Source organism: Hippocampus guttulatus, chromosome 2 (genome assembly GCF_054856545.1).
Source record: "Hippocampus guttulatus isolate MCC_2025c chromosome 2, RoL_Hgut_1.0, whole genome shotgun sequence".
In the NCBI taxonomy this organism is placed as follows: Eukaryota; Metazoa; Chordata; class Actinopteri; order Syngnathiformes; family Syngnathidae; genus Hippocampus; species Hippocampus guttulatus.
Window position 1 is genome coordinate 19292045 of NC_141262.1, and position 12756 is coordinate 19304800.

Sequence of the window (12756 nt, forward strand, 5' to 3'; positions counted from 1 at the left end):
TTTATTTTTATATGTATATATATATATATATATATATATACACACACACACTGTATATACTCACACTCACACCTAGGGACAATTTGGAGTGTTCAATCAGCCTGCCATGCAAGTTTTCGGAATGTGGGAGGAAACCGGAGTACCTGGAGAAAACCCACACAGGCCCGGGGAGAACATGCAAACTCCACACAGGGAGGCTGGAGCTGGGATTGAACCCGGTACCTCTGCAGTGTGAGGTCGATGCACAAACCACTGGACCACCGGCCGCCTATTTGTAGTTTTCCACTGATAAATTAACCTTTTTATTTCCACAATTCAACCTATCCACAGGTGCAAAACTCACTCATTCTACTCACACAAACTAAGTTTAGTATGGGTTGTTTGCTGAATTTACTGAGAGTCATAAATTAACTCATTGAATACCACCCCTTTTCACTGGAGCAACCCCCTCAATCCCTCACATTTTACTGAATTTCGACTGATTTGCGGCGCCCACAGAATTTTCTGTCCTATGGCTATATATACATGGAACCTGTCAAAAGAAAGGTGAGACTCTCTTCTTTCAGCAGAAAAAAAAGTTTGTTTCTAGCTTTCTCCGTTCGTTGGCAATCAGCATTAGAAAACTGCTAAGTTTGATGGAAAATGCAGATTTTCTGCAGAAATCCAGAGAAAATGAGCTTTTTGTAAAAGCATGCATTTCAAGCATCATTTCAAGTTTTACACTATTTTTTGCTTTTGTGGCAGCTCAAATACCTCAATAATGTGTTCCTCCTACAAAAGAACATTACAAATAATGTTTTTGTCGCAAAATAATTTATTTGCACACAACAAAACTATTGAACAATGAACAAAAGTGCAGCTGTGGAGAAGATGGTTTTTGGCTTCCATCCAGTTTGTCACCACATCGATTCATCCAACCACGTCCAGATGCACGACCTATAAATTATAGAAACATAAAAAGTTGCAAATATATCTTGCTGCAGAGTGAGGTACAATCATTTTATTTACCTTTCTTTCCACCACCAAAGCGAGGAGTCGTCATCTTTTGGCTTCTGGTTGGACAATCTGTAATGTATAGAAGTATGTACAAATACCACACTTTTATTTTTCAATTTTTTTTATTGTTGCTTTCCACTTACATTTCAGCATCTCTCACACACACACACATACATGCTCGCACACTGCTATTTACACTATTCATTCCACGTTGCTCAGCATCCAATTTGAAATGAAATGGAATATGAATTTAACACTAGTGGTTTTAGCAGAGCTGAGCGGACCAAATGTGTCCTGTTTTTTTTGTTTGTTTTTTGAAAACCTATGGCGACGTGCAAGTCAGCGCATTTTTTCATCCACATCTACGAGACGCATCAACCGTACATAAATGATGAGTGTTACTGGCAACTTCATAGTATAGCGGGGAATGTAGCGGTACATAAAAGTGACTGAGGAGGCATAAGAAGTGATGAAGTTTTGAATGGGAACTTGCAAGCTAGTCAGCAGTTACCTCCTCGTTCCAGCGGCTCTGGCGAGGACTCTCAGCTGCTTTCCGTTATGTCCGAAGGCACATATTCGTCCGACATCGCGATCCAAATCGCTCTCCAATTCATCGTTTTCGCCATCGTCTTTACGAGACGATTCCAACGAATCGCTGACGTGTGCCCGGCGTCGGCCATGCGAAGCAATGCAGCCTCTTTGCCGTCATCGCTGGAAGTCGCCGGGGAGACGATTTGTGGGCGACGTGGGGCATCGGGAGGCACAAAATGCTCTGCCAAGCGATGATCGCTGACGTGGAGCAAGTTCATCTTCATCTGATGAACTCGAAACTCGGCGTGAGCTATGCGGGCTGCGTGTAGCACGCCATGTTTGTGCAGGCTGACGTTCGTTTGATGGGTGCCGCTTTCGATTAGTGACGGAAGCGTCATTTTCTCTTCCACACAAACACCATCTCCTTTGTTGTTTTGTTTCGAGGACGCTTTTATACCGAAAAAAAAATCATTTTTAGTTAGTTATTTCCTTTTCTCCATCGTTGCTAGTTGCTAATGTTCCAATCCACTATCCACATATGCCCCTCCTTCACTGTACGCCCTTTCTACTACTTCTGCTGCGTGATCCTGGTTGATTTTTGCACCACTGCCACCCGATGGCCTTTTTTTTGCTATTTAACATTGCCGTCAAGCCTAATCCTGTGGTGAGAAGTTGCATTGGACTCTCTTGCACCCTCCCCCATGAAAACACGTGATTGACGTATTAATACGTCATGGGGAGGGAACGGCTATGCGCAAATTGACGTATTTATACGTCAAAGGGTGTAAATGAGTTAAACTTTGTGATGTGTGAATATATATTTATATGTGCCCTGCGATTGAGTCAGGCCAATTTTGTTTGATAGGCACCATGACTCAAATGAGGACATGCGCAATAGAAAACAAATTGACGGATGATATGTTTACTGTTGCTTTATAAACAGTTGGTGCATGCCTGGTTGGGTTTTCTACAGCCAAGAATTTCTAGTTGCACTGAGAATTAATAAGATGTTTAAAGCACTGGAGGCTGCTGGGCATTGTGTGCTCAGCAGATTGGTCCGGATCTTGCACAACGAGCTTGGAAAAATGTGCTGATTGATCTGACTGCTTTGTTCGAGCCAAAGCGACGCCATTTGGAGTCCGAAGTATACTTCATATACTCTTTGTATCAACTTTATTTGAGACATGTGCGTGCGTGCGTGTGTGTGTGTGTGTGTGTGTGTGTGTGTGTGTGGGTGTGGGTGTGGGCGCACGCGCATACTCTTTTTAATTGTCCCCTCCGAGGATAGCGACAGTTATTGAGTTGAAATGAATAGAAAAAAAAATAAAGTGGTCTCCGCAGGATTACAAAAAATGGCCCATATACACTGGCGAAAGACATGCTCAACTGCAAATATCATGAGGACAAATTAAAATGCACTAAATGTCACCTCATTATGTTGTTCTGTTTTTATTTCTTTCCACATTTCCAACAGAAAAAGCATCGTGAGGCAAGTTGTTTTATTTTTTTTTCTGTAGACTTTAAATATTTGGTTTTGGCATTAAAAGGTTGTTTGTGTCATGCCTCTCTGATTGATTGTTCATCTGCACAAATAGACAGCTTTCTGGTTTTCTTGCTAGTTGCAACTCTTACTCTTACTGACTAAATGAATTATTCACACGCAACACCCACATCTGGAACGTAGTGGAAGCATTCAGCACTATTTATTGTGTGAATAAGTTGTATGATAGAACATATTGGGAGAACAGAACACATGTCAATCAAATGTTCTAATATTTTTGCTCACGTGAAAAATGGTTGCGTTCAAACAAAGGGCAAGAAGAGGCCTGGTGCACCCTGGGATTGGTCGCCAGCAAGGCACACAGAGACAAAAAAAACATTCACATTACAGATGTGGAATATTTACAGGCTTGGGAGGAATGGAATGACAGCGTTTACCTATTCAGTAATTAAAAAAAAACTGTAATCCATTATAGTTACAGAAAAGACATCAGATTACAGCCGCATTTGTTTTTTTGAAAATTCAACATTATTTTGCAGGATTACATTTTTTATGCAGGGACACTGTATCCAAAAATTTGAAACCTCGGGTCACATTCCAAATTATTTTGCAGCTCCAATAACAGCGCAAAGATGAAGAGCAAAAACGCAGCACGTAGGAATGTTATGTTTTCTTCCATTTCCGGGTCACTGCATTGCGTGCCGCCCTCATCATTTCTGTCCAATGGGAGCGCCGATTGCCCCCGTGCGTCGATGTTTTTTACCGAATATGGTCCATTTGCAATAAGTACAGTGTGAATATGAAACGCACCCCCCCAAAAAAAATTGGGTTCGCTTTTGATCTGGACCAAACAAGGGGACCAAAGGACTTCAATTGTGGATACACACTAAGTCATTAGTCTTTGCCGAGCTACACTTTTTGTACGTGCTAACCACTTGGCCAGTATCCTGCTTGCTATCAGCAATCTGCAGACTGAGCATAGGACACGTAATGGGCCTGCTCCGACATACTTGTGACATGTGTTTGACTGACAGCCACCGTTCCACTTGCTCACTTGTCATTTTCACTCACTCGGGACTAACGGGAATAGTTGGACCCAGACTACACTCCTGCACCTCACTCACAATGTGAGACATTCATCTGTCACTCATTTGATCTTTGATTCCTCATGTAGTATTTCTCCTTCAGCCCATTTCCCCCCACTCACACTCATTGTCAATTATTCCTTTGTCATCTGGAAAAAAAAGAAAAATCCTGGCTCCTGCCGCGACTTGAAATTAATGACTTTTAGCCACGATGGTGGCTGAAGAGCGATATATCACACGGCAGAATTTATTAGCATGTAAATAAAGCCCCTGGGAGATCCAAGCCATTACGTTGCATCTCATGAAGACTGATCGGATCCCGTAGAAAATATATTTAGCCGAGTTGCATTGAAAGTCATCCATTATGTAAATGTAATAATGATCACATCTGCCTTAGATGCAGTTGGAAGGCTCTGCATTTATATCTCAGTTTATCTTCGTGGAGTTTGTCTCCTCATGCTTGAATGCATTTTCTCCAGGTACCCTGGCATGTCAGGTGAGAAGGGAGGTTGTTCCAGCACCGTAATGTTCTTCGCCACCAGATACTCCGGATTGTTCCGAGCACTGTGAACTGGTGCGTTGTCATGGTGAAGCAGCCATGAGTTGTCCTGTTACAGTCCTGCCAGTGAAGCAAAGGCTGCTGGTTGGTGGACAGACCAATACTGACTTGGAAAAGTTTTTTCCATTGGGGTTGAAATATACCTTTTGTGAAACCAGTCCTGGAATTTTTCTGATGCACCTTATACGCTCTTTTTGTAAGTGTTGGTGTGTGTGTGTGTGTGTGTGTTCAAGTAGTATTTTTTTGGATGTTCATGATTACCGGGCGCGGCACGGTGGACGACTGGTTAGCGTGTCTGCCTCACAGTGCAGAGGTGAAAGGTTTGATTCCAGCTCCAGCCTCCCTGTGTGGAGTTTTTATGCTTTCCCCGTGCCTGCATGGGTTTTCTCTGGGTATTCCGGTTGGTTTCCTCCCACATTCCAAAAAGGTGCGTGGCAGGTTAATGGAACACTCAAAATTGTCCCTTGGTGTGGATGTGAGCGCGGATGGTTGTTCGTCTGTGTGTGTCCTGCGATTGGCTGGCAACCGGTTCAGGGTGTCCCCCGCCTACTGCCCGAAGACGGCTGGGATAGACTCCAGCATGCCCGCGACCCTTGTGAGATTAAATGGATTAGAAAATGGAGGGTTGGATGAATGTTTACTGGGACAGTGATGCAACATTCTGTTAGCCTGTGCATAGTGTTCGACATGATGTTTCCATTAAGCTAGCAAACTCTCATTAGATGAATTTATATGGCTTGTTTGAACATTTTGGTGTTTGTTTTCAATATAACATCACCAGTGGGTGGCAAATAAGCAGCTACAACAGAGTACAAGTTGCCTCTGTGTGACCAAGAGTCTCCTTTTTTCCTCCAAGTGATGTACAATGGTAGTCTACCATTTCTTGACAGTGAGAGATTGAGAACCTGGGCTAAGGACCAATTTTTTAAAGTGTGTTTTAATAAATTTCAAATGTATTTAACCCTTTCATGCATCCTGTAACCTGATAACATGATAAGCTGTCCACTGTCGTAACCGCTGTCCCTGAAAGAGTTAAAAGAATGGAGAAGGGTATTTGAAAAAAATCATGATCTTGACATGATTTTATATGGTCAGTGCCGTACATTTTCATGTATTGCGGGTGGATCTGGAATGTGTCCACTGCGTGAACAGGGCTTTGCTGATTGACTGGCGACCAGCTCAAAGCCAACTGGGATAATTTCACTCGCAACACTAATGAGGACAAGCAAGAGAGACAATTGATTGATGGGATCCACTGTGCGACTAAATAGCAATTGCCATTCATTCAATTTACAGCATTGGTGACCTCGACAGTCAGTTTTTTCCTTCTTGCTGTTAATATAACACTTAAAATTCTCCTCTGCTCTCCAGTAAAACACCCTCTTGCACCTTCAATGCTAACCTTACGTAATTATCTACGTGTGTGGGCGCACTTTTCTCCTTGTTGTTGGTCGAGCCGTCTCTGGTGACCACCAAGCCAATTTTAATCTTCTCGGCTTTCCATTTGGTTTGATTCAATTAAGTGGACACGCCTCCCCTTACTGTAAGGCTTGTCATCCATCAGATGCTATTTCATGCCGGCGGAACATTGCAAAGGAGTCTTTTCTGAATGAGCGCGTGCTCACTCCTGATGACAAAATGCTTCATTATCCAGCCCACGTGAACGTGACAGTGGAGGGTTAACGCTGTGGATGATGAATGGTGCGCTTGTGCGTCAAGTGTGCTCGAGTGTGCTGTCCTATTTGAATTGATAGGTGACTGGGGCAGGCTTTGTGACTAAACTCTCGCAGCTCTTCACCGCTGGTACGGAGGATGCTGGGAAATTGCTCAGGGCGATGAGATGCCCTCATCCTCCACCTTGGAGAGACATGCTTTAACAACTGTTAGTGTCGTCCAAGTTGACTCAGGCTAGTTGAATTATGCTGTGTTGCCTTAAGGATGCTAAGGGAAAATGAAAAGGGAGGTTCAGTATATGGGTGAGTTTTTCAGGAAATTTCCGTTTATAAAACGGCGGGGCGCAGTATGGGATTGGGGAAAAAAAACCCTCTGCAACAGTCACATTAATAGTAGACATAAACAACAACCACTCAAATACTTGAACATGTGGGTGGCGAGGGGGTATTGGGCGGGGGCAGGCGTAACATCCAAGACAGACTAGGTGGCGACGATAGCTTTTCAAGGCGTGTCACACCGCATTAGCACACCTGGGGAAGGAGAGCGTTTTGGGGAAGCCGACAAAAAGCACTGAAAATCGGTTCGTGTATTACGTTGTAATCATACGAGTGTGCGTACCTCGGTTTCCCCGGTCAACCAGCTGGCACGCCGCAACACATTGTCTAGTTGCCATGCATACGACTCAGCTGAGTCCTGAACTGTGACATGAAGCACAGGAGAATGAGGGGGTCAGGGAGATAGCGGAGGCTCCAGCGCCCATAGCATCATCATTCAAGAGATAAGGGTCCAAGATAACGGTTGTTTTGGGAACAAGGTGACAATCATTTCAGTCAGCCTTGAGTCTTTCACTGGAGCTCTCATTTGGTATCCATTGTCCATACATTAGCAAAGACAATAATGTAATCAGAAGTCGCTGATGATGTAGTGGTACACTACCCTGTTGTTGTTGTTACTCCAAATACAGCACGAGGTCTATAAAAGCAATCGAAAACCTTGATTACCGATGACATACAATATTCCCTGGAATTTTTTTTTTTCCGTGTGGGAACTCTCCAGAATATGCACAAGACCGCCTTGGTCCACGCACTACTTCCAGAGAAATGACTGAAATGTAATGATTAAAAATGCATTTTGAAGATCTGTTTTGGGTTCGAGACATTTGAGCAGCTGGATTATTTATGTGCATATTTCATGGTTAATCAAAACTTTTCGGTTGTCTGAACACTGCCTCTACTCTTTCGTAAAATAAAATCAAAATAAATCAATAAATAAATAAATAGGCGTCCCACTGGGTGTCCCTAAATGAAAATCCATGACAAGCATAGATTATCAGTTTATAACTAAGAGCTCATTTGCCCTGAACAGGACGATGTTGTTTATTGAGTGGATGGCGTGAAGTAGCTGCATCTCAGCTGTCAGCCCAGCCAATGAAATGTGCCACTCACTGCGTCTCCTCCGAGCTGTCTTGTCATGATTTTTCACTTGCGTACCCTGGGGGAGGGGGGCATCACACATAAACTTAGCATATGGGCCCTATTAAAGCCATGAAATATTCTGTCATTCACTGCTGTGTAAACACACATCCACTCGCAAACAGTTTCATCGACATAGAATATTTCCTCTTGAAATAAAACTATAATGTGAATTATGAATGCCACTTACTACTTGTGAATATAGTTCAGCTCATTCTTTTCTCTACTGGGTGCTCACTGCCAGCTTGGTGTTAAACATTCATATCTGTTTTGAACTCAAAGGGAGCGCCTTATATAATTTTTCTTCTGTCCACCTCAGCCACAACTGAGCAGAAAAATGACACTTAAAATGCTCGACTGCAAGTCAACATGCTTGCTGTCAAAAGCTCTCTGAACGTGAATTAAAAGCTCCATGTTTTCTCCGGGTACTCCGGTTTCCTCCCACATTCCAAAAACATGCATGGCAGGCTGATTGAACTCTCTAGAATTGTCCCTAGGTGTGAATGTGAGCGTGGATGGTTGTTTGTCTCTGTGTGCCCTGCGATTGGCTGGCAACCGATTCAGGGTGTCCCCCGCCTACTGCCCGAAGACAGCTGGGATAGGCTCCAGCATCCCCCGCGACCCTAGTGAGGATTAAGCGGTTCGGAAAATGGATGGATGGATGTTGATATAAATAACACTCAATGAGGATGTCAGGTGTTTATTCAAATGGTAAAACCTGCTTCAGCGTGTTGGACTGACTGGCGTGAAAACTTTAATTGACAGGATGGTGATCATCAAGTGTGAGCATATGAAGTTGAATCAAAATTGGACTGAGGAGGCTTCCCTGAGGAACACCACCATCATTAGCATGACTAACATCCAGGTGAAACGGGCTTCTCGATGCAGCCACTAAGTGTCAACTCGTGATGTATGTCCAGTGTGTGCATACAGTGAACCCTGCGTCCGCCTTTACCACATCAGGAAGGAAATTTCAAATTTGTCTCACGTCGTATTGTCTTTGTGCGATGTTCCAAGACTTTGTGCAATTCTGGCATGCTTGAATGCAGGAGAGGCTCGAGGAAACCTTTGCAGTCTTTCGGAGTAGCGAGGTCTCTCATTGGCATTCGCCTCCCAACGTTGCTCCTCTGGCCAGGACCCGATGCCCTTCCTGTACTTTCATTTTCCAGGTCACCAAGTGCTCTCTGCTGACAATAAATAGCCCGCAAAGCCAAGTTTTAGCATGGCCGCTGCGCTCCGTCCATCCTGCTCAGCTAAACCTTTACTCTGAGCTGCATGTCACAGCGTTTTATTCACCCTTAGGGCGGGCAGTGTGGACTCCAAAAGACAGCTGTGAAATGTGCCTTTTTTCAACCAATTTCTCACATCTCTCGGTCCTCCGAAGTAGTCTCTGACTTCCTTTGCCCCGCTTTATTTTTTTTCTCCTCTCTAGGTGTCGCTTACTAAACCTTAGACGAGATTTCTCCAGTCGCCACCGCCGCCGCTGTCACCATTACTCCGCATCCAGGCCTCCCGCGCCCCTCCTCCCCCTCGCGCAGCGCAGCCACAGAAGCGTTGGCTGGATTCCAGGGAGGCTCTGATCCTGCAGCCACTTCAGTCACGTCTTCACCGCTGGGTAACTATCAAATACGGACCACTCTGCGCTTTTTGGGCTTAGTTTTCAGTGGTAATCCGGGGTCACTTGTGCGTGTAGGCGTGCGTTCTATTTGTCATGTAAAGGAGGCGTTTTCTCCAGCCAACCATGCATGTAGCACACTCAGACAAACAAACAGAGATGCCAGAAGGCTCGCAGGGAGTCTCGTGTTTTTTTTTTTTTATCAAAGCGGTTGTGTTTTCTAAGCACATTGTCTCAAGCTGTACTCTGGCTCCAGGTGCCATCTACTCAACTGTGTCAAAGTCGGCGTTTCGGTCTCAGCGAGGCGAAGAAAGGGAAGGGTCGAGTAAGAAATCCTTTCCCCAAGCAACGAGAGAGAGTAACATTGTGACTTCGTGTTGATACGGCTGACATCACATCAGATGTCCATGTAATAGGGAGACGGCGACAAACGAATCTAATGCAATAGGAGTTCTCTACCATTTTGCCAAATATTGTGAAGAAGTTATGTCTTTAAACAGCAAAACGGTCAAGTAAACTATCAGGGTGCACATCATGGTTCTGAGCACTAGTGGTGGTTTTGGTGCTCATTTTTTATGTCCGACCCACCAACCTCAAGGATTATCGTCAATATGTGTAGATGTGTCATTTTGATGTAACTGAATTAACTTTTTGTGCTTCTTAGATTTTTTTGTTCCAGTTCTTACAGAAACCATATTATACCAAAGGCTCCAGAATGGCAACTTATTCAAACAATACCATTTACTGTGTTACACAAAGATTTATTTATTGCAGTGACAGACATGAACTGCAGCTCAATATTCAATTTCCAGTCCTCATGTGCACCGGCGCACCACTTATGTGCACCCATGTGTTCATTATCGTAATGCAAAATATTGTATAATACCAAATGCCCAGAGCACAGCATAGATGTTAAGGCTTCTTAAAGTGACAGTCAGAACAATTAAGGGCTGATCCACAAGATGGCAGAGGGCCCAATTAAACGGTGTATTTGCCTCGTGCTATTATAAGTGTTCAATGAACCAATCTCAGATTCCACACTAAGTGTGACTAAATGAAGATACGATTATCATTACATATACAGTATGGTACTTTTTTGCATTTTTAAATTTCTATTTATTTATTTATTTGTGGTGTGTTGTAAAATGTTTTTCTAAACGCCGTTCCATACCAAGCTCCAGTTAGTGAGCGTCGTCAGCTCAGTGTGTCCCACGTAGTTGGCACAAGCCAGCAGGCGTCAGGGCATCGCCAGGCACTTTTTGCGTTCGGTCGTTGGAGGTGACAAATGATCACTCTGATGGGCTGCTGGCAAATCAGTGCACGAGAAGAGAAACTGATTGGTGTACTATGTTCCACTTAATATTTTATGAGCACCCAATTCCACGCCGCAACGCGTTCCATTTCCTGTCCTGTGTTTGTCATCACATTTTTCCTCTTCCTCTCAATCACTGGTACTCTTTCAGCTCGAAATTGGCAAAAATGTCATGACAAAAAAATATATAAAAGCCAAAATAAAAGCAACACACCCCTGTGGACTTGTAAGATCCACTGGTAGTAACATCCGCCAACCAGCCTGCCTCCCTCATTTTCTTCCGGCTTGCGAATATGGGCTTGGCTTCACATCACTGAGAGGAAACGAGGGATGAGCAAGGAGCTTAGGCAAGGTCGCAAAAGGTGAGAGCGGGAGCTGTGTTGATCTGCAGTGAGCTGGCGTGGATGGAGTGAGGAAGTACTGTCGGCGCCCCGGGCTGCCGCTGAGCGCACTGTGGGCAAAGAAATTAGCGGAGCTCACTCAGTCATCCAACCGGTGTGTTGGCATAAAGGGAACGTTACCTCGCCTCAGCTGCGGCGCACAAGAGAGCCTGCTAAAACGCAGTCTGGCTCCCAGACATCATGGTTCTGAGCACTAGTGGTGGTTTATTTTAGCTGCTCGGGAGATTTGCTTCCCTCTTTTCTGCTCTCTTCCGACCTGCTGCTGCTGCATTTTAATCCCTTCTGTTGAGTAGCTGCTTGTATCAGCTGTCAATATGTCACGCAATTGAATAGCTTGCTCTCAGAACTTTTCATAGGAAAGTGACCCCCCAATGTTTGGTGTTGAATCATTTTTAGTATTATATCAATCATCACATCAATGAATTGAATAATCTGATGGAAAAAAAACGGTCATACATTATTCAACAACAACACCAAATAATGCATAATGGAAATAACAGGGCTGTTGAACAGACAAGAAATTGGCTTTCATTCCTCAAAAACATACAGCTCGGCTTATTCCAATGACTTGGTTTCAAAACGAAGCCATTTATTGCAACTTAGCTTGCCTGCTGTTTTCATTTTTAATCATCTTTCAAGACCCACAGACTACTGAGTTCTGCGACAAAAGATGCACCGAGCCAGACCAGACTCCCTTTCATCTTTTTCTGATCTTCATCAGAGTGGGTTGGTTTCACCAGGACAAAGAAAAAAAGAAAACACTCCAAAGGAGCATGAGGCAGACACTGAATTAACTGTGGTAAACTCACTTAGCCATGCCCCTTACAGGTACACATCAACGCATGAATATCACAATCTCCGTGCTTAAGTACACAATAAAACATCTTTATTTCTTGACATTCTCTTTTATGATATTTTATATTTTGACAAAACAGAGATGTTTTTCTGTTTTTAAAAACATACAACAATCAAGGGTGGGTTTTTTTGGGGGGGGGGGGGGTGATGGAACAGATTCATCACATTCATTTCAGTAAGTGATATGCCGTGTATGCGAAGTGCATTACAAGCTTGGTCACAGAACAAATTAAAACCGCAAGTCAAGGTGCGGCTTTGTACTTGCCATCAGCTCAGCCTGCCTCACTACTCTGAACATCCCAGAGCATGTCATCGTGTCACCCACCCACCACATTAACCCAAGGGATCCATTTTTTTTCCTCAGCAACTTCTCCGCCCTCCTCTCACTGTCTTATGGTCGTGTCTCCTCATTAATTCAAAACCTCCTCATCCGCTTCCCGTCTCGCGTTATCCCTGCGAGGCCGTATGCTTTTGCGGCAGTCTGGTCTGGTTGCGGTGGTTCCGCGTCATCTTCTCCATCCACTTAATTCCCTTTTGGCTTAGCATATGTCTCTCCTTATACCTGCCCGACTACTGCCACCATGAGCGGCACCAGAAATGTTTCGCGAATGTGGGCGGAATGACACAATGACATACTGAGGCCGAGATGTCAGTGTTTATCACAGTCAAGGTTTCATGAGATAAAATGTGCACATATACCAACCACAAAAGCAGGAACACATCTAAGCAATGTAAAGATTAACGTTTAGCTGGGC

General features: G+C 44.0%; 1 protein-coding gene across 1 annotated transcript in view; it reads left to right on the plus strand.

The window, feature by feature from the left end:
- drp2 (dystrophin related protein 2) overlaps positions 1-12756 on the plus strand; it is a 154808-nt gene that overhangs the window by 37493 nt on the left and 104559 nt on the right. Inside the window, exon 2 of the mRNA XM_086100896.1 lies at positions 9251-9433. The gene's annotated coding sequence lies outside the window, so the exon portion shown is untranslated. The remainder of the gene's footprint in view (positions 1-9250; positions 9434-12756) is intronic.